The 25,577-nt window shown below is 40.3% G+C and overlaps 1 protein-coding gene across 1 annotated transcript in view; it reads left to right on the top strand.

Moving 5' to 3' along the window:
* Nucleotides 1-25,577, top strand: part of CSMD1 (CUB and Sushi multiple domains 1) — a 2,081,403-nt gene that overhangs the window by 1,929,570 nt on the left and 126,256 nt on the right. The gene's annotated exons all lie outside the window — the stretch shown is intronic.

Raw genomic sequence — 25,577 nt, 5'->3', positions numbered from 1 at the left:
AAAATTCTTATTTAATGTAAAATAAACATAGAGATAGATTCAAGCAGCTTACTTCATTAGCAATGATTAGAATGATGATTTTTTTCTTTACAAGAATACTTTTTCTTTTCGAAGAAGATATGTTTCTCATTTGCTTTAAATGTTCTGTGACTCTGTTTATAGAACAGAGTCGTAGACTCTATTGCTGAAGAGACCGAACTTCAGCTTAGAGAACATGCCATGGCCCCTGCCCCACTGACACTGGAAACAATGCTCATGACAGAGTCACAACCCCCACGGCAGGCTGGACACAGGAAAGGGAGTTGGTGGAATGGGCAGAAACTCCTGAAATCATTTCCTGTCCTCTAGAGGTGGAGTCAAAATAGAGGCGAAGGAGAATGTGCTCTCCAGGCCTAAGCACAAAGGGGTACGGAGAGGGAACTTCATGTCCCAAAGGGACTCGGGTGACGCCAGGCACATGCCAGTCCGTCTTTCTGATTGTTGAACAAGGAGTTCTGGAAACGGTTTACGAAGTGGAGACACGGCTTGCTCTTTCAGTGAATGGTTGAGAAGCATTTAAAGGATGTCAAATATATAGCTTTGGGATAAGTCTTGACTTCTTTCTTCTCCCATGGCCTCCCCCAGCAGAACTATTTAATGCTAAGTTAAATGATTCAGAAATACCAGTAGAGCACACTGTAAATGAGGCTCTTCTGACATCTTTGCAGCTGTGGCCAAGGAATTTGTGGGAACATGATCAGGGTATCTCTTCTTTGAGTGGAACATGGCAGAGAGGCAATGGCTTTGTGTGTGGGGGATGCTAGAATGCGCACCACGTTTTAGAAGAAGAGTTAGAGTATCTTCCTTCAGATTTGGTCTTGGCAATAAATAACTTACATAGCTTTGTTCTCAAATTATAAAATATTTAAGAAGTATTATTTTTCTAAATCAGAGCTGCAACTTTCTACACTTCCTGTTAACCTTTCTGTTAACCCAGGAGTCAATATGGTTTTGTTTTTCTCTTCATACATGTTGACCTTTTCACTTGGAGGGATCTTAAAAGCAATCTAGTTGAACTACTTATTTTTGTGTATTTGAAACTGAAACACATGAAAGTGAAAGGACTTCATAATCATAAAAATGTTGGTCTGGAATTCAGTCTTTCTGTGAGCCTGACCAGTGTTAAAGTGGAATTGTTTCTTGCCAGAAGAAATTATACTTAAAATAGAATCTTGCAAATACCAATTCTGAAAGAATCTATATTTTAAGCACTTAAATTCATTTCCTGTGCAAGAGTTTTTTTAGTCACCTTGTAGATATTTACAATTTGTGTAAAATAGCATTTTAATTATAATATAAAACTATTTTCATTATATATAGACTGTACTGCTTTAAACAAAAAAAAATTAGCATAAAGTAGGATTTTTTGAACCTTAAAGTTGTGTGGTAAAATTAAATAAGCATTTTTATCATTTTTAAAACAAAATTAAACCTTTAAAATAGAGAGTAAATATAATGATTCTCTGGATAAAGGCCACTGAGAAGGAATTATAAAATTTTGAACAGCATAAGGTTGTACAACATACATTGGCAATTTATAACCCAACAGTCTTTTGCTTATGCTTAAAGAATTATTAGAGTTGATTTCACTAAATTTAATGTAAAATATAAATGTGTGATTTTTTGCAGTGTGCAACAAAGAGAGATTTTATTTGGTTTAGCCTACATTTTCCTTCTGTTACTTTTAGAATGTGGATTTTTTTTTTTGAGATGGAGTTTCGCTCTTGTTGCCCAGGCTGGAGTGCAATGGCGTGATCTCGGCTCACTGCAACCTCTGCCACCTGGGTTCAAGCAATTCTCCTGCCTCAGCCTCTCAAGTAGCTGGGATTACAGGCACCTGCCACCATACCTGGCTAATTTTTTGTATTTAGTAGAAATGGGTTTTCACCATTTTGCTCAGACTGGTCTTGAATTCATGACCTCAGTTGATCCACCTGCCTTAGTCTCCCAATATGCTGGGATGACAGGTGTGCACCACTGTGCCCAGCCTGAGAATGTAGATGTTTTACATACTGTATGTACTTCCCTAAGTTGTAGAAACACTTTGGCCTCATATGACAGTTAGAAAGAGACTTCGTGGGTTTTCAGCTGCTTTTCTTTGGCAAATTGCATATGGTGTGTTGTGGATTATACTAGAATGCTTCTCCCATCTGCTCACAGATGTGTTGAGCAGTTGTGTGTGCTGGTCCATGGGGAAATAACAACAACAACAATGACAAGATTTGTTTCCTTCCAAGGGACTCACGGTCTAATAATGAAAAATAGAATTCTAGGCTGGGTGCAGTGGCTGACACCTTTAATCCCAGCAACTGTGGGAGGCCAAGGTGGGCGGGTGGATTGCTTGAACACAGGAGTTCAGGCCAGCCTGGGCAACGTGATGAAACCCTGTCTCTACAAGAAGTACAAACATTAGCCAGATGTGGTGTGCACCTGTAGTCCCAGCTACTTGGGAGGCTGAGGTGGAGGGATGACTTGAGCCCAGGCAGGAGGCAGAGGCTGCAGTGAGCTGACATCATGCCACTGCACTCCAGCCTGGGAGACAGAATGAGATCAAAAACAAACAGAAATTGTAAATGATGGTAACTGTCACCGTGGATGGACAGCATGACCTGGAATATAGAGTTGCACATTTGGCTGTGTGTAACAGATTAAGCAACATCCTTAGTGATATGCAAATAGGACCCTTTGATGACTGCCTCAAAAATATATGTAATCAGAAAAATTTTTTTAAATCATAGATTCAAAAAGTTATTTTGAGGCTGAAACACTTTAAAAAGAAGAAGACACTCTGATTATCATCAATGTATTGCTCTTTTCCTCCGGTGTTAAATATGAAATATTAAGGGAACCATATTTTCTATTTGGTTCTTGGAATCTTAATTAGTAATTTCAATTTACAAGCAGAGATATATGACACTTAGAGAATTTTATTTTCATTTCTAAGATAATTGAAGACATGTTCTGTCTTTTTTAAAAATCTAGCATTTTTGTTTAAAGAGAGTTAATATATATGGAAGAATCGTCACCATTTATGTGATCCTGAATTGCTGACAATTCATAATTATGAAATAAAACCGAATAAAATAAAATAAAAATGAAATATGAAATAAAAGACTAGGTGAGGTCTTTCTTTAAAATGTTTAAAACTCCACATAGGAAAAAAATTTTCAAAAACCCCAGCTAAATTAACACATCACCACATCATCGCCACTCAAATCAGCTCAGAAGTCTTTCATGATTTTATTTTTCCCATAGAGGTTCACATTCGATATGAAGCTGGAGACATGAGAATCTCCACGTAGCACATCTGTAGGGATAAAGTTACAGGTTTTACCTCTGAAGCCTCTAGGCCTCAAGCACACTGTCCAAAATAAAAGTAGATACAAGGGCTATGTTTATGGAGAGGGTATATATCTTGACATACTTCCTTTTGTATTACTTCAGATACAGGCAAAGCGATGTTAGCTATGTGTCTGTTTTTGTAGATTAAGGTTGTTGCTGTGGGTCTGAAGCCTCATACAAATATTAAGGAAGTTATGCCTGTTTTCTTTTCAATTCAAACTTAGTTCTGAGTTAGGCGCTTCAGGGCAGGTACCAAGGTGAATAAAAAATATTCCCAGCTCTTATGACTCTGCTAGTACGGAGGGAGAGAGTCTTATAAACTAGTAAGGACAATTCAAAATGATAATCAGCAGGAATGGATGGTCATCCAGTGGGGGCAGCGCAGAAGGTCCAGGATAGTTTTCTCTGATGGGATATCTGAGCTGGAATGTGAAGGGGACGTGGTGGAGGACAATGGGCTGGAGAAATGGGCAGGAACAGCCCGTGGAGAATCTCAGCTGCACGTTTATGTGGCTTTCACCTTCTGTCCTTGCTCGATGAGACTCCACTAAAGAGCAAAAGAGACAGAATCCCACCTGCATTTTAGAAAGCTTGATCTTTCAGTGGCATCATGAATGATTGGCGTGAATCCTGTCTGGAATACACGAGTACTCAGTGGGTTATAGCAATGTGTGTTTGAGGGATATGAAGACTTCTAGGAATACAGGGAGAAACAAGTTTTGCATGAAAACAGATATTGAAAATACTTAGGAAACAGAGTCCACAGTCGCTCCTGAAAGCAGGTGAAAAGGAAGAGATAAATCTGGAATGACATATGTTGGTGGAGGGCTTGATTGCTGGGAGTATTTGGTACCACTCACTGAAATAAGGGCCACGTGAGGGAAAGGAAGCTGCACGAAATTGATTTTGACATTTGTGCTTCAGGTCCAGGGGGCAAGCTGTCCCCAGTAGTGAGTCTGAGGCTAAGAAAAGATGGAGTTTTAAAAATTACCAGTAATGAGCCAGTGGATTTTAAATTAGTTTAAGATACTGGGTGCTTCATTTGCTTTATTGTATTTGACTTTGTAAGTTTTATAAGGACCAATTCAAATGAATACAATTTTAATTACAGAAAGACTATCTGCTGTGATGCATTTCAAACTAGGCAGCTCTACCACAAAATAAATAACAGTGTAGACTCTGACAGCATCTCACATTTGGTCAAAAGTGGTTATAAATCCTGCAATAAATCATATAGAAGGTTGTTGAGATAATTGGGAATGTAATTACAGATGCAAATGTTAAAATATTTTAAGACTTTCGTGTCCAACTTAAAGGTCATCATAGTTATTTAATTATTTTATTTGAAAACTGTAAAAAAGGAAAAATAATTTTTAAGAATGGCACATATCTCTTTGGGGCATTGGGAACTCAAAATCTGTATTGATCTGTTTAATATTACAGTTATCCTTGAGTTGATATTATATTTTTTCTCAATGATTTGAAAAGCAGTCCGTTTATTCTTACATAAAATAAATACAATTTATAAACTTTCTGAATGCATAAAGGACATTCATTCATCTCCTTTACAAAAATGCCTAGAATAATATATCCAAATGGTTACTAAAATGTAACGGTTGCCTTTTAATAAATGAGCAAGATCAAACCTAGAATATTGAGCTCATTCTCTTTTAGGCCCCCTAACTACTGATCTTACAAACCATGTAAATGCCACTATGCCCCTCGGACCCGAGCAGAATGCCCTGCCCCTTGTAGCCATTTGGTAAACATTTTAAATTTGGAAAATCACTAAGCCATAATTTTCTAAGATACATATTTGAGAATATTTTTCCCTTTAAAAATTATTTAGAATTTGTTTTTATTCTCTTCTATTTTAATTCACTTTTTTTGCCAGTGATATTATAGATGCATCACATTTTTTAGAGAAAAATGACTTGGATTTGAAATCAGAGGATACATTGTGAGGGTCATCCCCTTCAAAATTAGCCCCCAGAAGGCCAGGGAGCCCTGATCTCTTCAAGCCTGCTTTTGGCCGTGTAAAATAGAGATTTGGATATCTACGTCCCAGAATTACTGAGAGGATTAAATAAATAATATAGGATAAGCCTTCAAATATGACATGCATGCGAGTTATGATTGTTAGGTCTCGAAGGGGATTTGGGAGGCACCCTCTCCAAACCCATCCCGAATTGTGGGGTTCAAAGTGGCAGAACCCAGGCCACAATCCCGACAGAGCTCTTCCCGAGACCCCCTGACGGCTTGCAATTAGCTTCTGGATTCAGCAAATAAAAGTTTCGCTACCAATCGTCTGTCAGTGAGAAGATGGGGCCAGCAAGATGTATTTTATTGGTTTCAGGGAATTCCAGGTTGTTTTTCTCACTTTGCCTGACCTTTTAAATTATTTCTCTCTGAAAATCTGTGTTGGTTTTTATCGTCCTTGATAAAGCCAGGCAGAGCTTCTGTCCTCAGGCTTCATTTCCTGCCTTAAAGTAAGAAACTCTGCCAAGCAGCTGTTTCCTATCTCCTATCAGCACACTAATCTTATTCATCTTGAGGAGAAGCCTGAATTAGAACTGAAATTTTCTGTGTTATCTCAAAGATCCAGTTAAACTGGCACGTCGGAGTGCACTGCTTTCAAGTTCCCTGGTCAAAGAGAGAGCGACTCCCAGACAGCTATTTACTTTCAAGGTCTGGTTCTCAGAGCCTTCTATCAGCTGTGGCTTTTGCTTGGAGTGGAGTTTGTCTATTGTTTATTTATGATTTGCTAGCGTTTTCCAGCCAATAAAGAGGACAAAAAGCAATCATTCTCACAAATTACGTGATTAAGCTTCTGTTTTTAAAGTCAGAACTTTTAGATCGAGATAGCTGCCTGTATTCTGCCTATACATAGCATGGCAAAGGACGCAAACTGGTGCAAAGAGGTGGGTGGAGGGGACAGAGGACGCACATGGATATATGTCCGTGTGTATCTCTTCAGTCCTCATAGATGCTGTCACTCACAGACAATGTTACAGAAAAAAAAAAAAGCCTAATTATCTCAGGTGGGATTTAAGCTCCAGCCTTTCAGATTCCAAAATCTAAGCTATTTCCATTATACCATGCATTCACCCCCTAAACATGGTGTTTACCCACAGAGAGAGCATCTCTCAGAGGAAACTCCTTTTACTTTATAAAAAATTTTTTAGCCGGGCGCGGTGGCTCAAGCCTGTAATCCCAGCACTTTGGGAGGCCGAGATGGGCGGATCACAAGGTCAGGAGATCGAGACCATCCTGGCTAACACGGTGAAACCCCGTCTCTACTAAAAATACAAAAACTAGCTGGGTGAGGTGGCGGGCGCCTGTAGTCCCAGCTACTCGGGAGGCTGAGGCAGGAGAATGGCGTGAACCCGGGAGGCGGAGCTTGCAGTGAGCCGAGATCCGGCCACTGCACTCCAGTCCGGGCAACAGAGCGAGACTCCGCCTCAAAAAAAAAAAAAAAATTTTTTTAAACAACATCGTTGTCAAATGTTAGGAGGATATGTTAGGAGACCTGGTATAAATGAATTAATTGAGGTATTTTGTAAATCTTACAATCCTTCACTTATGAACATAAAGAGCATAGGTAGTTGAGACTTTTATCTTGATTTTTTATATGCATATATATTTGCTTCTATTTCATTATCAATCTCCTCCTCTGTTTTGTGTATTAATACAAGATTTCTAGACATTTAGATTTCATTAGAAACTTAAATAGAAATTTCTGGGATTTTAAATGTCAAATCACATGCTATGATATGTGTGTGTGTGTGTATGCTTGTGTGCCTAAATGTCAAATCACATGCTATGGTATGTATGTGTATGTATGCTATCATGCCTACAATCAGAATAGGTTGTAGGCATTATGTCAGTCAGACTGTAAATTCTCAGAATGTGAATCCACACAGTCCATATAGCTCAAACTGGCCAACTCCCATCAAGTATGTTGTGAAATGAGGTTTATCCCATTTGCCCTTGCTTAAATCTACCCCATACATTCTTGCGGGATTCGAAAGGAGTGCTTGGGTACAGACAACACTGTGCAGTTGTACAGTCAGGCTCCCGCAGTTGAGTGATGGGTTCCTCCCATCCCCAGCATTTTCTGGCTGCGTGACCCTGGACAGGGCAAGTGACTTCACTGAACTTCTTTATTTGCAAATGGGCATAAAGGTGCTCCCTGACCTGGTTTGAAAGATTAAACGCAAATGTTGGCATGAAACCTTTATCATACTGCCAGGTAAGAACAGGAGCCCAACAAAAAAGGAATTCTCATGCAGTCAGACATGTTTGTACCCAGGAATGTTTTTGGTGTAAACCTGTTGGTTGGCTGTCAGGCAAAGTGTTGTTGAATGGCAAGTCAGCAATGTTTAGGTAACTAAGCTGGTGACACATTTCCCTTCTTGTTCATGGTAGCTGGAATCAGACATTGATTCTCTTTTCCTGTAAAGGGCCAGGTAGACCTTCAGTCTTTGGGGGTCATATGCAGTCTCGGTGGCATATTCTTTGTCTGTAAATGTTTCACAATTAAGAAAACAATGTGAGAGCCATTTTTATCTTGCGAGCTGTACAAAAACAGGCTGCAGGCTGGTTTTGACCTGCAAGCCATAGTCTGCCAAACCTGGATCAAATTAATCTTCCAAAATCAGACTGAAATGCAGAGTCCAATGCCACCAATATCAGTTTGATTTTCTGCAGTTTACAAATCATATGTCAGGCATTTTACTGAAGACATATAATTTTCCTCTACCATGTGCTAAAACCCAGCATGCTTATTCATTCAATTACATAATGCATTTCCTCTGTCGACGTTTAGCACACACTGAGCATCCCAAAACTTCACATATTCTAACTGTGTGTGAAATGTGGTTAATAATAAAAGCAGTATTGTAGTCAGTGGAAATGTGCAGAAAGGGTAATTTTGTATAATAGTAGTAGTGATAGGAAGACCTTGACCTTTCTGCACAAGGAACTGTACAAAATATGCAAAGTAATAATATTTCATAAAATAATCAAGGGTCCTGTGCATAAGAGTGGCTAATAGAGATTATGTATCTCACACATTTAAAAAATGCTATAATGGAGTTTAACGTGCTTCGCATGGAGAAATACACCTGACATTGAATACTGAAAATATTTCAAAAAGCAAACAAAGGGAGCATGTGAGGATAAGGCAAACAGAGGCAAATGGGAAATGGAGATGAAAAAGTCAGCCCAGAACATTCCACTCCAGCAGGAGGAACTTTGAAAATGATAGCTCCTAAATCAGTAAAAGGCAAAGAGGAGTAAAGATAGTGAAGCCCCTGTGTGCAGTTTAAGATACCAGCTAACACTGAAGGATAGGTTACGGTCTTTCATGGAAGAGGCACAGCAGCAGCCTCGACCTGTGAAAGTGACAGTTTGGAAATGTCAGTCCCTGGCAGAAAGAAGAGCAGCTGTGGAGGAAAATGTGTAGGCAAGCCTGGGTGGGGGCTGCAGTGGGTAAGACCCCGATGGGCATGCAGGCGTAAGCCTCAGGCTCCTGGGGAAGTTGGCTTTCTAAATTCTTAAAGTGGAGGTAGCCGAGATAGGAAAAACAAGCGAACAATTCAAAGGAAGTGACTACTACGTGCTGGAGGTGGCTGGACCTGCCAGCCGGGATGGGGCTTCTGCCCGGAGACCATCAGAGGGAAAATGAGTGCTTTGCCCTGAGGCTTGAAGGCAGGTGTTTATGTCCACATAGACCACATTGATGCAGACAGTGTGCCCTTTGTCTGTTTTCCCACCTGAGGCTAGAAGGCAGGTGTTTATGTCCACGTAGACCACATCGATGCAGACAGTGTGCGCTTTGTCTGTTTTCCCACCTGAGGCTGGAAGGCAGGTGTTTATGTCCATGTAGACCACATCGATGCAGACAGTGTGCGCTTTGCCTGTTTTCCCACCTTTGATGCACTGTTGTCGAGGTGAGGAGTTGCTTCTCATCTCATTTCAGGGCTCAGCTCCCAGGCAGTCTGCTGGGTCTTGGGGTACCTAGGTACCCACTGTGGCCTTTTGTCCATGTCTTGGCATTTCTTACTTCAGTATCATATTTGTGTAGCTGTCCAGTCCTCCTTGACCAGTGGTTCTTACCTTGCAAAGTTTAAAAAACGAATTCCTGACTCCCAGCCCTGCACAATTCTGATTTGGCAGGCTCCAGGAAGTCTGGAGTCTCTGCTTTCACAAAAACACCAGAGATGCAGGTACCTAATGTGCATGGGTTTAACACACATACCTGGGCACACATGGATATAGGATGGAAAGAATCGACACTTATGACTCCAAAAACAGTGAGGGAGGAAGGATGGTGAGCCAGGGGTGAGGGGTGCCTGTTGGATACAATGTTCGCTACTCAGGTGATGAGTACACTAGAAGCCCAATCTCCTGCATTATGTAGTATATCCACATAACAAAAGGCACATGTACCCTCAATCTAAAAAATCATATACCCATATGAGACAACAGACTTCTTTTTTTTTTTCTTCTTTTTTTTTTTGAGACGGAGTCTTGCTCTGTTGCCCAGGCTGGAGTGCAGTGGCCAGATCTCAGCTCACTGCAAGCTCCGCCTTCTGGGTTCACGCCATTCTCCTGCCTCAGCCTCCCGAGTAGCTGGGACTACAGGCGCCCGCCACCTCACCCGGCTATTTTTTTTTTTTTTTATTTTTTAGTAGAGACGGGCTTTCACTGGGTTAGCCAGGATGGTCTCGATCTCCTGACCTCGTGATCCGCCCATCTTGGCCTCCCAAAGTGCTGAGATTACAGGCTTGAGTCACCGCGCCCGGCCGAGACAACAGACTTCTTAAAGAAAAGGCAGAGATTCTGCTTTGGATCTCCAGCATTTTGCGCAAAGCCTGGGTCACAATTGTCATCAATATGAATTTATGGAGAAATGAATGTGGCTCAACCATGTCACCAATCCTTTCTTTCATGAGGTTTCTAACATAAACAGTGTTGCTGGGAGGAAACAGCTTGAAATTAGGCCAGCGGTGGTGCGGTCTTCAACTTTTAAAAATAGTAAGAGCAGTTAGGGGAATATCTTCCAGCAATTGGAGCATCTCCAGTGTAGCAGAGCCACAGAGCCCTGTGACTGGGCAGTGGCACCAGAGATAGACAGTCTGGAGGTTCCGCCTGCTACCTGGTGTCATGGGTTCAACTGAGTCCCCTCAAGAAAAGTATGTTAGAGTCCTAACTGCCAGTACCTTAGAACGGGACTTATTTGGAGAGAGGGTCTTTACAGAGGTGATCGAGTTAAAGTCATTAGGGTGAACCCTAATCCAATGTGGCTGGCATCCTCATATGAAGAGGAAATCAGCCTGCAGAGACAGAGGCGCACAGAGGGGCGACCATGCGGAGACACAACGAGAAGATGACGTCTACACACCAAGGAGACAGGCTCAGGCAGAACCAACCCTGCAGACACCTGCTGTGGGACTTCCAGCCTCCAGGACTGTGAGAAAATGCATCTCTGTTGTTACGTGGTGTAGTGTTATGGCAGCCCTGGCAAAAGAATACAGACACAAACTTTTAAAAATAAACAATGACAGTGTATTTCCTCTTTTTTTTTTTTTCTTTTTTCTTTTTGAGATGGAGTCTTGTTCTGTTGCCCAGGCTGGAGTGCAGGGGCGTGATCTCAGCTCACTGCCAGCTCTGCCTCCCAGGTTCATGCTATTCTCCTGCCTCAGCTTCCCAAGTCGGTGGGACTGCAGGCACCCACCACCACGCCCGGCTATTTTATTTTATTTCATTTTTATTTTTTTGTGTTTTTAGTAGAGACAGGATTTCACTGTTAGCCAGGATGGTCTTGATCTCCTGACCTCGTGATCTGCCCACCTCAGCCTCCCAAAGTGCTGGGATTACAGGCGTGAGCCACCACGCCTGGCCAACATATTTCTTACTTAATGTGTCTGCGGGTTAAAATACATTTATGTAGTCCAGAAATATAAAAGGAAGGGACAAAAAATAAATAAACTGCAACCCACAAAAGTTATGTAAATCTATTAGTTTTTAACATACCTCTATAAATGTATTAGGCTATTCTTGCTGTAAAGAAATACATGAGACTGGCCTGGCATGGTGGCTCGTGCCTGTAATCCCAGCACTTTCAGAGACCTAGGTGGACAGATCAGCTGAGGTTGAGAGTTTGAGACCAGCCTGACCAACATGGAAAAACCCTGTCTCTACTAAAAATACAAAATTAGCCAGGTGTGGTGGCGCATGCCTGTAATCCCAGCTAGTCGGGAGGCTGAGGCAGGAGAATCACTTGAACTCAGGAGGTAGAGGAGGTTGTGGTGAGCCAAGATCACGCCATTGCACTCCACTCCAACCTCGGTGACAAAGCGAGACTCTGTCTAAAAAAAATAAAATAAAATGTAAAAGAAAAAAATACCTGAGGCTGGGTAATTTATAAAGAAAAGAGGTTTCATTGGCTCAGTTTCGCAGGCTGGACAGGAAGTATGGCAGCATCTGCTTCTGGGGAGGCCTCAGGAAGCTTCCAATCATGGCAGAGAGTGAAGGGGGATCAGGCACATCGCCTGGCAAAAGTAGGAGCAAGAGAGAGCGAGAGGGGAGGTGTTACACACTTGTAAACAACCGGATCTTGCAAGAACTCACTCACTATTATGAGGACAGCACCAAGAGGTTGGTGCTAAGCCATTCATGAGAGATCCGGCCCCATGATCCAGTCACCTCCCTCCAGGCCCCACCTCCACTGCTGAGAGTTACAATTTAACATGAGATTAGAGTGGGGACACAGATACAAACCACATCAGTAAACATATCTATTATATCTATAATCGGTTTTTATATCAATTGAATGATATCACACTTTCCATGATATTGCATAAACATTATTTTATATCCAAAAATTATAATAAAATGCCAAAAATTCTATTTTAAAATATTTATTTGTATCTTTATTGCAATTTCATTGACCAGTTATGTCATTTCTAACTAAGATAAAATGCAGACAGGTGTATTCATTCAGAAACATCTTTGCACTTTCTTCCACTTATTGCCACAGGATAAAATTTCTTGAAAGTGAAACACAGGAAATGAACAGGTGACATATTGGGTTATCTTGTCAAACTGAGCTTCAGGTAATCCGAATAGGCTGCTCCACTCCAGGTGTGATGGCTTGCTTCCGGAAGCTTCTGTGTTTGAGGAGTGTGGTGAAGGTAGCATTCTAAGAGGGGGCTGGATGACGGACGCCCTGGGTAGACTGCTCCCTATGGACCTGGGGGTGCAGTGGGCCCTCCTCCTGTGATTAGGTTGTGTTGTTGGCACAGCTGCTCTTCAGAAAGGGAGAATGTGCTGAGACTGTGGAACCTCACCAGACAGGCTCTTCTAGGGGCAGGGTTCTTACAGGTCAGAGACTGAAGGCCTGAGAGAGACTGGATGTGAGGGAGAGCCTTTGTAGCTGGCTTGGAAGATGAAGAAAGACACAGGGCCTCCAGGTGCTTAGAGCCCACAGCCAGTCAGGAAACATTCAGCTGTGCAAATGCGAGAAACCTATTTCCATCACCACCTGAGTGAGCTTCCAAGTGGATTCTTCCCGTGCCTCCAGGCGAGAAAGCAGCCTGCTGCCACCCTCAGGGTGAGGCCACGCCCATGCCTGACCTTCAGAAATCGTGTTGTAGTAAATGGGTGCTGTTTGGAGCCTCTATGTGTGGAATAATTTATGTTGCAATAAAAAAATCATAATTGCCAATCTTTTTAATTCTTGCACATCTGACAGTCAAAATGAAACAAAAAAAATCACTCATTGTTTCCGTTTTCATTCATTTGATCGTTACTCAGTAGAGCTTTTTTTTTTGGTGATTTCTTGACTATTACATTTTATTTGTTTTTAAGTTCATGTTCTCATGATTTTCCCATTTTTCTTTGGTCTTATTCAATTTTATTGAAAGTTCTTTGTACAATAATTTATTAGCCACTTGTCAGTCATCTGTATTGCAAATGTGTTTTCTGGTCTATGAATGGAAACATCTTAATCTTTATGAACTGTGGCCTAGAAAAGTCCTCTCTATTTTCTGTTAAAATTGATCTATTTTTCTAAAATTTGAATGATTTCATTTATATATTAAGCTACTAATTTTCTAATGTGTAGCTTCGTTTATACACATAAGTATTCGCTTCATATTCTAGAGTGAATCTGTGTTGATCCCAGTTTGATCCTATTTTAAGATGTCACCCTCTCAGATGGCTACCCAGTTATCTGAGTGTCATTTATTAAATATTTTGCTGGGCAATTATTTTCCCCACTAATTTTTTTTCACTGATTTAAAATTCCAACTACTTTCTGTATTAAATCATCTGGTAGGTGGATATCTATTTCTGGACATTCTGTTCTTTCTGTTTACATGCATGATTTCCTATGCCAAGTCCATGGTGCTTTAATTGAAATAACAATAATATGTTTTCATATCAAATGCAGTCAAGTCCTTTTCCTCACTCTATTTGCAAAATTTTCATCAGAGATGATAGGAATTTTGTATTTATTCAAGAACTTTAGCATCATTTTAACAAACTTGAAGAAATAGCATTGGGAATTTGTGAGAGTTGCGTTTCATTTTTACAAAAAAGAGTGGAAAAAATTAATTTTATGATTTAATTTTTCATCAGGAGAAGAGTTGACTGGGGAGATTTTTCACAACCAATTTTGTCTATTCTTAATATTGTCTGACACTTGAAGACAAATACTGGGTTTTGCATCAGAATTAGCATGAGGTTTATGTTCCCATTAATACTGAAAACTGGGCACCACACATACACCTATGTATATATATACATATGCAAGTATTCAGATATTCGGCAAGCTGTGCCAACCAATATGATACCGTGCATTGAAATGGAAGAACCTCATGCCTTCACTAGAAGTGGAGATGTAAAGTTCAGATTCTTGGCATCGTTTCTCTGCCACATCTGCTTCCCTAGTGCTAACTAAAATCGGGACACTATTAAAAGGAGGCCTACAAATGAAACATCTGAGAGTGTTCCAACAGCTCTTTAATTTGGGCTAGAAACCCAGGCACACGTGCACATAAACACCTACGCCAAGAATTGTGTTCTTCAAAGTATTTTGACCATGACATGACAAGCTTGGTGGAACATTTTCTGGTTCATATTAACATAATATTCTTTAAAATAGCACATCCTTGGCATATTGATTTATTCTCTGATTTAAAAAAAAAAAAATCTGAAGCTTGTTCTTAGCTATGCTTTTTTAGAGGTGATAATTGTTAAAATCTTTGTTGTTGATTCTAGTTCAGAGCAATTGTTTTGTGGATTGGTTTGATACATTCTTCGGCTCCATACTCCTAGTTTGGTCAGGTTAATAGACAAAATCATTAATTGGACTCTTCCATGTAAAAGCTAGGAAACAAAACTTTCAGCCTCTAATTGTAATAGTTTGAATTTGTGCAGACATGGACTCCGGAAGAAGTGATCTCAGATGCCCTGAGACTCGAGACTCTCTACCATTCACTCTTACTCTTGAACCTTTCGAGGTACCATTGATTTCTTCTAAAAAATAACTTGTATGAGCATTGTATGGAATGCATTATCCAGAAAATCATTTACTGTGCCTGTTTTCTGTTAATAGACCAGTGGATTATACATGGGCATTTCATTTACTGGAATGCTTGCTTCCAGGTGTCATGGGGAGTAAAACAGTAGAGATCAACCGAGGGGCACAGGAGTTTCAATTTTGTGCACATGGTGCACTGTTCTGAGATAGATGCTGCCTTCATAACTGGACAGGTTTGGTGACCAAATTATTAATATATGAAATGGCATATTTGCGATGCATCCATGGAGTAGAGTTCAGATGGAATGTCTGCATTTAGGTTGTTTTGATGTCGGGTGAATCGGTGACTGTAACGGTGTCGATGAATGGGAGTTTTTCTGCTCACATTTTCCAAAAAGCCTTATCCATTCAAATGGAAAATGGATATTGCATTTATTTTTAAATCTGAAAATCATGTGAGAAATAATCCACTTCAAGTTGAAAATTACTGTTGTGCATATGGCTTGAGTTGTATTTTTAAAAATGTATGTCAGACATACATTTTATTATTTTATTTTTTATTTTACTTTAAGTTCTGGGATACATGTGCAGAACGTGCAGATTTGTTACATAGGCATACATGTGCCATGGTGGTTTGCTGCATCTGTCAACCTGCCATCTAGGTTTTCAGCCCTGCATGCATTAGTTGCACTAGGTATTTGTCCTAATGCTTTCCCTCCTCTTGCTCCCCACCCCTTGATGTCCCCCGGTGTGTGTGATGCTCCCCTCCCTGTGTCCATATGTTCTCACTGTTCAACTCCCACTTACATTTTAATGATCCTTTCAGCATGAAATTATATACATACTAAGATAGTTTAGATTTAGACATTTGTCCCTGCCCAAATCTCACGTTGAATTGTAATTCCCAAAGCTGGAGGTGGGCCTGGAAAGACGTGTTTGGATCATAGGGGTGGATCATCCTTCATGGCTTGGTGCTATCTTCATGATAATGAGTGTTTTTGAGATCTGGGTGTGTGGCACCCCCACCCCCCCACCTCTTACTCCGGCTCTGGCCATGTGACAGTGTGACATACTTATTCCCCCTTGGCCTTCTGCCATGATTAAAAGCTCCCTCAGGCCTCCCCAGAAACTGAACAGATGCCAGCACCATGCTTCCTATAAAGCCCACAGAACCATAAGCCAATTAAACCTCGTTTTCTTATAAATTACCCAGTCTCGGGTATCGCTTTATAGCAATGCAAGAATTGCCTAATACAGAAAATTGGTACCAAGGAGTGGGGTCTTGCTATAAAGATACCTGGAAATGTTGAAGCAGCTTTGGAACTGGGTAGCAGACAGAGGTTGGGACGGTTTGGAAGCCTCAACATAAGAAAGGGTGATAAAGGAAAGTTTGTAACTTCTTAGAGACTGGGTAAATAATTGTGACAAAAATGCTAATGGTGATACAAACAATGAAGACCAGGCTGATGGGGTCTCAGATGGAAATGAGAGACTTACTGGGAATAGGAGCAAAGGTCAGGTGTGTTATGTGTTAGCAAAGAGCTTGGCTGCATTGCGCCCCTTCCCTGGGGACCTGTGGAACTTTGAACTTCGGAGTAATGAGTTAGGGTATCTGGTGGAAGAAATTCTGAAGCAGCAAAGCATTCCAAATGTGGTCTGCCTGCTTTATACAGCCTACGTTCAAATGTGGGAGCAAATAAATGACTTAAAATTGAAATTTATATTTAAACAGGAAGCAGTGCACAAAAGTTTAAAAAGGGCTGGACACGGTGGCTCAAGCCTGTAATCCCAGCACTTTGGGAGGCCGAGACAGGTGGATCACGAGGTCAGGAGATCGAGACCATCCTGGCTAACACGGTGAAACCCCGTCTCTACTAAAAAAATACAAAAAAAAAAGCTAGCCGGGCGTGGTGGCCGACGCCTGTAGTCCCAGCTACTCAGGAGGCTGAGGCAGGAGAATGGCGTAAACCCCGGGAGGCGGAGCTTGCAGTGAGCTGAGATCTGGCCACTGCACTCCAGCCTGGGCGACAGAGCGAGACTCCGTCTCAAAAAAAAAAAAAAAAAGTTTAAAAAAATTTGCAGCCTGGCCGCATGGCAGAGGAAGAAAAAAGCTTTTTCAGAAAGAGGAATTCAAGAAGGCTGTGGAGCAGCTACTTGTTAGAGAAATTTGCATGACTGAAAGAGAGCCAAGTGCTAATATTCCAAAACAGTGGGGAAAAGGCCTTGAAGGTATTTCAGAGAACTTCATGGCAGACCCTCCCATCACAGACCCTGAATCCTAGGGGGAGAAGATGGTTTCATGGGCTAGGCCCAGGGCCCTACTGCCCTGTGCATCCTCAGGACACTGCTTTCCACATCCTTGCTGCTCTGGTTCCATCTTTGAATCAAAAGTGCCCGGGTACAGCTCAGGCCACTGCTCCAAAGGGTGCAAGCCATATGCCTTGACAGCTTCCTTGTGGTGTTAAGCCTGTAGGTGTGCAGAATGCAAGAAAGAAGAATGCTTAATAGCCTTCACCTAGATTTTGGAGTATGTATGAAAAAAGCCTGGGCATCCAGGCAGAAGCCTGTTGCAGGTGCAGAGCACTCACAGAGAACCTCTACTAGGGCAGTGCCAAGGGAAATGTGGGGTTGAAACTTCACACAGAGTCTCCAATGGGGCACTGCTTAGTGGAGCTGTGAGGAGGGATCGCTGCCCTCCAGACCCTGAGAATGGTGGATCTACAAGCAGTTTGCCCCCTCAGCATGAAAAAGCCACAGGTACTCAACTCCAGCTCCTGAGAGCAGCCCTGGGGGCTGCTCCCTGCAAAACTACAGAGGCAAAGCTGACCAAGGCCTTGGGACACCAGCCCTTGTAGTGATGAGCCCTGGATATAAGACAGAGTCAAAGGAGGTTATTTTGGAGCCTTAAGATTTACTGACTGCCCTGCTGGGTGTCAAACTTAAATGGGGCATGTAACCCCTTTCTTTGTTTCTTTTTTTTTTTTTTTTCTCAAACAGAGTCTTGCTCTGTTGCCCATGCTGGAGTGCAGTGGTGTGATCTTGGCTCACTGCAACCTCCGCCTTCCAGTTTTAAGCGATTCTCCTACCTCAGCCTCCCAAGTAGCTGGGATTACAGGTACCCACCACCATGCCCAGCTAATTTTTGTATTTTTAGTAGAGACAGAGTGTTCGCCATGTTGGCCAGGCTGGTCTCGCGCTGTGATCCACCTTGCGATCAACCTTGTGATCCACCTGCCGCGGCCTTCCAACGTGCTGGGATTACAGGTGTGAGCCACTGTACCCAGACCAGCCCCTTTCTCTCAGCCAATTTCTCCCTATTGGAGTGGGAAAGTTTGCCCAATACCTATATCTCCATTGTATCTTAGAAGTTACAAACTTATTTTTGATTTTCCAAGTTCATAAGTGGAAGGGACTTGCCTTGTCTCAGATGAGACTTAATACTGGAATGAGTTATGACTTTGAGCTTCTGTTGGGAAGACAGGATTTTATTTTGCAATATGAGAAGGATATGAGAATTGGGAGGGGTCAGGGGAGAAATGATATAGTTTGGATATTTATCCCCGCCCAAATCTCATGTTGAATTTTACTCTCCGATGCTGGGGGTAATGTCTGATGGGAGATGTTTGGATCACGGGGGTGGATCCCTCACGACTTAGTGCTATCTTCATGATAGTGAGTTCCCACAAGATCTGGTCATTTAAAAGTGTGTGGCACTTCCCCCCTCAACTCTGTCTTGCTCCCGTTCTGGCCGTGTGAGACGCCTGCTCCCCCTTGGCCTTCTGCCATGATTGAAAGATCCCTAAGGCCTCCCCAGAACCCAAGCAGATGCCAGCACCTTGTTTCCTGTACAGTCTGCAGAAACGTGAGCCACCTAAATGTCTTTATAAATTACCTAGTCTAGGTATTTCTTTATAGCAATGCAGGAATGGCCTAATACACATGCACACATGTGTTTATTTATTAATATTGTGTCATTAATGGGATTTAGAATGCAACAGACTTTTCCTTGGTTTCCATGATGTGAAGTGTGGGGATTTTTTGTTAGAAACCCTGAGTCTTGGAGGGTCTATGAAAGTCATGGTTTTCGACAAAAAGTGAGTAGTAAATTATGTTAGGTGGAAAAGTGACATATTCTTTGAAGCCTGTGGGATTGAACATAAAGCAGAAAGAAAAAAGAACATGAGCAAATCTATGAAGAAAGTTTTCACATTTTTCAGAACTGACAAGAAGAAAATTACCACAGAAAGAAATAGTGAAAACTACCTGAGACAGTGTTTGGACCTCTGTTCAAGCCATTTTGAAAAATCTGAAAAATTTGAGGCACTAGTGACACATGCAGTGAGATTTCCCTTTTGGATAGAAATATAAAGGAAAAGGGAAACCATAAAGTATTTTTTATTTTATTTATTATAACAAAAAGCCATTGTGCTATAGGGAAGGAACATATACTTCAGAGTTAGACATTTGGATTCGAGTCTGGCTCTACCCCTTACTAGATGAACTCTGGATAAACCATCTAATATTTCCGGACAACAGTGACCCCTGAAAATGGAAGGTAATAATATTGAGTCATATTGTTAGTATGAGAATTCAGTAAGATAAATTAGGTAATTACAGCACATGGAACCAAGGGTAGAAACCATAAAGTTGTAAAATTATTATTATTCAACGTTAATATTTGATATAAACTGTAATTATTAAAACCACTCATTTATTATAGTATATTTCATATACAATCCAGTTAGTGAATATAAATTTTTATTATATGTTAATTGAAGAATGTTGATCAATCTTATATATTTGTATATTATATACTATATATTAGACATTAATATGGTGAGAAGGATGGTGACATTAGAGTTGAGCTCACTTTAGATCAGGAGCACTGGGGTTTAAATTCTGATTCTCAATTTACTGTTAAATGTCTGTGTGGAACTGGAGAAAATCATTCGACGTTTCTGCTTGTGAAATGGGACTTGCTTCAGTAAACCAACATACTCTTCTCCAACTTGAAAGAAGCATGAGCCTGTGAGGAAGCCGCAGTGGACTATGATGAGATGGCTACGCTTGGAGTGCGGGGAGGCACCGAGGTCAAATGATGGGCATTTGAGGCATAAAGGAACTGAGAGCACCTGGTAATGATTTGTACATGGTGGAAATGGTGGAAAAACGTCACGATAAAAGACAGAGTATCATGGTATCTCCTGTCTCATGTGTGGGGCCTGGGAATAACATTGCCATGCACCTTATTGGCTGATGCTCTCAGACAGGTCAAGAGGTGCGTTCGTGGGGGCCATTCATTCCGTAGACTGATTGTGTTGACCTCCTGTTCTGTGCCAGGCCCCAGGCTTAGCACCTGGCACAGGCTGAGCAAAAGAGATGAGGTTGAAGGAGGAATGATAAATTAATTAACCTCTTAAAGCCTTTGTGGATTTTCATCAGTCTGTACCTCTTTATTAGCAACTTAATTACACCCATCAACTTGTCTTAGCTAGAAGCTCCGACTTAGCCTGACCAAAGACACTACAAGTAATAATTTCATATTAATTGTTAATAACTCTGACACTTCATTCCATCCATTTTTGAGGCCAGAAGAATTGTGGAGAAATGAGCTTAAATAAGAGTTTCCAATTTTCTGTGTAGCTCAGTTTTCTGTTCTCCCTGAAGTTTCCATTACCATACAATTATCAGAATTGGTAATCTCCTTTATGACCAGCCTTTCAGTCCATTTGGAATCTGCAGAGCTATTTGACAAATATGATTGTGTCCTGTGTTTTTAAAACAGGTAATTATTGTTTTACCAAAGCTATTATTATCGTCTGTCTGTATTTGAAATTCCTCAGAAATTAAGACAAAATATCACAAGGAAGCCATGATTACTCAAGAATTAAAGGACCCCCAGAGTCTACTTCAAAATACATTTAGTCAATTCATTTTGCCTGCGTGCATAATGAATTCTTGTTGGCTGCAAATGCGTGATGGAAAAGTCAGCAAGAAGGGAGTTCTGATTTTAGTTCTGTCACTGATTCCCTGTATCTTCATATGTGTGACTTCTCATTCTCTGACCATGTTGAGCTTCAAATAGAGCTGAAAATATGAGATTTCCATGGAGTTGTTTATTTGAATGAATCTAAATCTGTTTTAAATAATTACTGGAGGTTGGATATTGAAATGCTTCATTTCCTTAGCTGTTGTAGTAGAAAAGTTAATGAAACGGAGTTTAAGCACCAAGAGAATTGCACAGGATGCTAGAGCCAGAAGCCCTTGGAAGCGGGACAGACATCAACAGGCCCACGCTCCTTTGAATTATCCTTTGGCAATTTCTGTAATTGCCAACAGGCGATTTTTCTGTAACCTTCAGAAATATGGTTGGAAAGTCGGCCCATTATTATTAATTTTTAATTTAAATGACTGAGCAGTCATTTGCCAATGTGTTTGTAGTTTATTTAGTGCTCGGAGAAACACTCTGGCTGGCTTAGAGGGTGATAACCTCTAAGCTGTAGAAACTACACTCTTCACTCATTTTCTTTTGTAATGAGCCAGCTTTTATAGTTTCTGCTACTTGTGTCTTATCACTAGGGAATCTAGTTTCTCAGCTTTGTTAATACTTTCGATTTATCAGTGCATTTTAGTTTACTCCTAGTTTTCCTTTCATAGTTTGAGAAAATACTTATCAGATGCTTTGTAGGCTGTCTACTATCTCTCATCTTTCTCTGTTTCTCTGTCTTCCTGTCAATCAATCATTTTTAATCTATCCATCTATCTTCCTATCATCTTCCTATCTTCCTATCTATTGATCTACCTACCTATGTATCTATGTGTCTATCATCTATCCTTTTCCTATCTATATATCTGTCCATCTATGTATCTATCTTCCTATCATCTTCCTCTCTCTATATATATACCTATATTCCTATTGGCTATCATTTTTCTATCTATGTATCTACACATCTATGTATGTATGTATTTATCTTCCTATCATCCCTCTACTGAGTTAGCAATCTATCCATCTACCTTTCTATCTTTCTTCTGACCTATGTATCTATCAATTTATCTATGTATCTTTCTATTGTCTATCTACCCACCTACCTAATCTACTGACCTATCTATATCTAGCTATCATCTATCTATCTATCTATCTATCTATCTATCTATCTATCTATCTATCTTATTCCTGTCTTCCTCTCTATATGTGTTGCTATCTTTCTATCTAATCTATCATCTGTCATTTATCTATCACTATATATCTTTCTTTTTATATATTTTTCTTTTTGAAATTTAATGATAGACACATTAATTGCTTATTTATGAAATGAGGATTTCCAGGTCTATTTCCTCTTTAGATGTATTTGTGAAGGTTCTAGTCCAGGTACATCTGTTTATTTACTTTTCCCATTAAGTAAAAAGTCAGCCTGACCCACTGGAGAAGGAAGCATGGGCAAACTCCTCCAGCCATGTTTTCCAGTGCACATGCAATACACTTGTTTTCAAAGTTTTGTTCTCTAATTTTCTCCCTTCCACATTGCTTATACCCTGGGTGTAAAAGAAAAAAAAAAGATTTTTGGTCCTTGATTCTGAAAGTAAGCCCCTAATTTGTCTTTAATACCTACTTAATTGAGATTTTAAGTTGGAATTTGCTTAACCTCACGCTGGTTATTTCTAAATAATCAGAATCACATTTTCGGAAAGAACCAATAAAGCATTTCTTGCAAAACTGTGTAAGGATTTGTAATGGCCAACTGTGAGAAAATGCTGGGGTTGTTTTTATTCTCAGCAGCTAGTTTGTTTACTGTAGTCACTATTCTTATCAATCTTCCAATCATATGTTTACAAACAATCATATGTTTGTTTCTTCTTTATTTTCTGTGTTTACTATTCTTATTAATTTTATTAATGCATTCTCGCACTGCTAGAAATAACTACCTGAGACTGGGTAATTTATGAAGAAAAGAGGCCTAATTGACTCACAGTTCTGTAGGCTTTACAGGAAGCATGGCTGGGAGGCCTCAGGAAACTTACAATCATGGCAGAAATTGAAGGGGAAGCAAGTCCCTTCTTCACGTGGCAGCAGGAGAGAGAGAGCTGGGGGAAAATGCCACAGGCTTTCAAACCATCAGATCTCCTGAGAACTCACTCACTATCATGAGAACAACCACCTTCATGATCCAGTCACCTCCCACCACGCCTCTCCAATTCAACATGCGATTTGGGCAGGTACACAAATCGAAATCATGTCATTAATATGTAGCCAAACCTCAGATTAGTGTTTTGAGAATTTATCAGGCCTTCAAAGTTCATTTTGTTGAAAACGTATTCTGTAACCTGTGTCCTCTAAGAGGCAGCTTGAGCTGTGCTTGCTGCTTCATTTCTTCACCTGTAAATCAAAGAGGATGAAAATTGAAAAGTGTTGATTGACTGTTGTGCAGCAAGACTTAATTTTCCCTATCTAACTTTATCCTAATGACCTTGCATCTGTGGCATATAGTTATTATTTTTCATTTTTAAATGTACAGTTCAGTGGTGTTAAGTACATTAACAAGGTTGTATAATCATCACCACTGTCGATCTCTGAGACTATTCTAACTTGCAAAACTTAAACTCAGCACATATTAAACAAGTCCCCATTTCTCCTCCTCCAGCCCCTACAAGCCATCGTTTTACTTTGTCTCTCTGAATTCAACTACTCTAGGCACCTCACATGGTAGAATCATGTAGTATTTGTCTTTTTATGACTTCGCTTCACATAGTGTCTTCAAGATCATCATGTTGTAGCATGTGGTGTGTCAGAATTCCCTTCCTTTTTAAGACTGAGTAATAACCCGCTGTGTGTAGAGGCTGCATTTTGTTTATCTGTTCATCTCTTGGCAGTCACTTGGGTTGTTCCCCTAGTTTAGCTATTGTGAATAATGCTCCTCGGGACTTAAGTATACAAGTTTTTCATTCTTTTGGTTATTTAGCCAGAAGTGCAATTTCTGCATCATATGGTAATTCTATTTTTAATTTTTTTGGGAAAAACCATAGGTTATCAACAGCAGCTATATCGTTTTACTGTCCTATTAACAATACACAAGGGTTTCAATTTTATCACATCTTTGTCAACACTCATTATTTCCTAGTTTTTGCTATCATTTTTATTCTTATTTTGCAGATGGTAAAACTAAAGCTGAAATAGGTTAAGTCACTTGTTCATTATCAGAAACAACATGTGCTTCTGGGCTTGACTAGTTTAACAGAGCATGCTCAATAAGCCCACTTATCAGGAAGGATGAGGATAGGCTCCAAAATGCAGATTCCTATGGAAATCAGCCACAAAGAACGTGCACAAAATCATTCTGTAAGTTCTTAGGATACGAGATTGATTAAATGCTCAGTGAGCCTAGGACTCTTGGGTTCCATAGGACAGTGGTGGTTGGTATCCGAATTAGAGTTTTATATGACCCACAGCTGTGCCACTTTATGTTCCTCCAGCTTTTTTTCTCTAGGAATTTGATTTTTATTGAATAAAACTTTGTTTTATATTTCTAAAAAAAGACTATTTTAAAATGTTTGTACCTCTCTCTTTTGAACAACACTCTGAAAGTAGACAGGTAAAAGTCAGTTACTTGTACAGCTTCGGCTGAGCAGCCAATTTACCCCTGAGTAAATGTTCTAGAGGCTTTATTTGCCAAGCCAGAGCCTTTCACTGTAATAATTAGCTGTTTATTTGCCAACCCTATTCTGCTGCCTTCTTTTTCATAGCGTTTTTGTCTGTTTCAAATTCATAAATTTTGTTTTTCTTCCTTGGGTTGTGATGTGCTAGATATTTTCAAGAGATTTAGAACTTCTAAAGATACTTCTTGCTCAATCCTATTATCCTCAATTTTCCATTTCAGAGCTGATGGGATTTTTTTTTTTTAATGTGTGTTTGTTGTTGTTGGTTGTTGTTTTTAAGTTTAGTTTAGTGTCTGCAAAAACCAACTCGCTAGTTCCCTCTATGGACATTCATTTTCAGACACACTTTTCTTTATCCTTTAAAACAAATGGAAGAATACTTCTGTCGCTGGTATTTGCTCCTTGGAAACGCCAGACATCGCACCACTGACACATACTGAAGAAAAGCAGTGTGACCAGTTATATCCCCATGAGTGGAGAGGTGGCTCCGTGCTTCACCTCCTTTCTTGCTGTTATTTTCTCTCTCAGCCTTCAGCATGGTATTAATGGCATATTGGATGTTGTCTACACGTCATGTAAGATGTTGCTTGGTGCCTAATTATTCTAAGAACATATTTTGGAAATCAAAGATAAGGGAGGAAAACAAAAAAAGAAAGGACCCAGAAATATTCCCATTAATACTCAAATTCAATGTGGTCTTTGCATTATCAGAATCATATTTGAAAATGTATTTCTAACTGATTGGTGGATGGATTGAGTGTTGATAGTTGGACATTGAAAATGATGATAAATATGCATATGGTGAAATATGTCAGGTGTAGCCCAGAGACAGCACAGGGGAGTAACTGAAAGGCGGGCTTTGGCATCGGCTACTCTGAGATCTGACCCCTGACAGAGCCATTTACTAGTCATCAGAATTTGGGTGATTTGCATAATGTTCTAATGTCCACTTTTCTTACAAGTAACAAAAAAAAAAAACAGAACCTACCTCATA

Source organism: Colobus angolensis, unplaced genomic scaffold, assembly GCF_000951035.1.
Source record: "Colobus angolensis palliatus isolate OR3802 unplaced genomic scaffold, Cang.pa_1.0 Scaffold165, whole genome shotgun sequence".
Classification (NCBI taxonomy): domain Eukaryota; kingdom Metazoa; phylum Chordata; class Mammalia; order Primates; family Cercopithecidae; genus Colobus; species Colobus angolensis.
This window is presented reverse-complemented; position numbering and strand designations above follow the sequence as displayed.